The sequence below is a fragment of the Elephantulus edwardii genome, unplaced genomic scaffold (assembly GCF_000299155.1).
Source record: "Elephantulus edwardii isolate Elephantulus edwardi_28Jun2011 unplaced genomic scaffold, EleEdw1.0 scaffold00039, whole genome shotgun sequence".
NCBI lineage: Eukaryota > Metazoa > Chordata > Mammalia > Macroscelidea > Macroscelididae > Elephantulus > Elephantulus edwardii.
In genome coordinates, this window is record NW_006399789.1 from 14,807,472 (window position 1) to 14,808,801 (window position 1,330).

Genomic DNA, 1,330 nt, shown 5'->3' on the forward strand with positions numbered 1-1,330 from the left:
CCCCTTCTGCGCTGTCCCTCCACCCTCCCAAGCATGATGTCCCTCTCCAAGGACCTGTCCCTCCTTACAACATGTCCAAAGTATGTTAGACAGAGCCTTAGAATCCTTGCCTCCAAGGAGCCACCCGGTTTAACCCTTTCCAGGATGAATCTGTTTGTTTTCCTAGCAGTCCAATATGTATGTATAATAGTAATCTTTCTCTCATAGAAGGGCTGAGGGATTGAACTGCAGCTACATTTGCATAGGCAATGCAAGTCCTTCCCACTAAGCCACCCGATCATAACAACTTCTGGCTAACATTGAGAAAAATAGGAATCCCAGAACACTTACCTGTGCTTATGCAAAATCCATGCCTATATCAAGATGCTGTTGTCATAATGGAGCAAGGAAACACTGCATGGTTTAAAATCAGGAAGGGTATGCCTCAGGGATGTATCCTTTCTACATATATATTCAATATGTATCATAAGTAAATAATTCATAAAGTTGGAGTCTATGAAGAGGAATATCAAATCAAGATCAGAGGAAGACTGATTAACAACCCTTTATATAGATGACAACCTTGCTTGCTGAAAGTGAGGAGGACTTGAAACACTGCCGAAGAGCAAGGACTATAATCTTCACTATGGATTACATATCAACATCAAAAAAACAAAGGTCCTCAACACTGGGCTGGTAGGCAACATCGTTGCAGATGGAGAAAGGATTGAAACTCAATGATTTCATTTTTCATCAAGCAACACTCTTGGTACCACCAGTCAGGAGATCAGGAGACAAATTACACTTGTCCAGTCTACTATTACACTCCAAAATACTGAATAGCAATAATCTTTGAAAACTAAGGTGTATCTTATTTAGGCCACATTCGTTTTAATAATTTGCTACATTTCTGAGAGCTGACCAATGAACAAGGATAATGGAAGAAGAATTGATGCCTTTGAGCTGTGATTTTGGAGAAGAGTACTGAATATCTCATGGGCTGTCAAAAGAACAGACAGATATGTCTTGGAAAAAGTTCAGCTGGAGTGCTTCTTGGAGGCAAAGATAGTGAAGCTTCATCTCTCATATGTTGGACGTATAACTAGGAAAGGCTGTTCCTTGGAAAAGGACACCATATGTGGAAAGGTGGAGAGTCAGCAAAAGAAAGGAAGACTCCCAGTGAGATGGACCACCACAGTGACTGCAGCAATGGGTTTAAGTGTGTCAGTGATGATGAGAATGGGGTTGGGTTCAAGTCTGTTGTCCATAGCATTGCTATGAGTAGTACTCAACTTGATATCACCTAACAACAACAGTAGTAACAAGCCAGCTGAGCTCTCTTTACTACGGC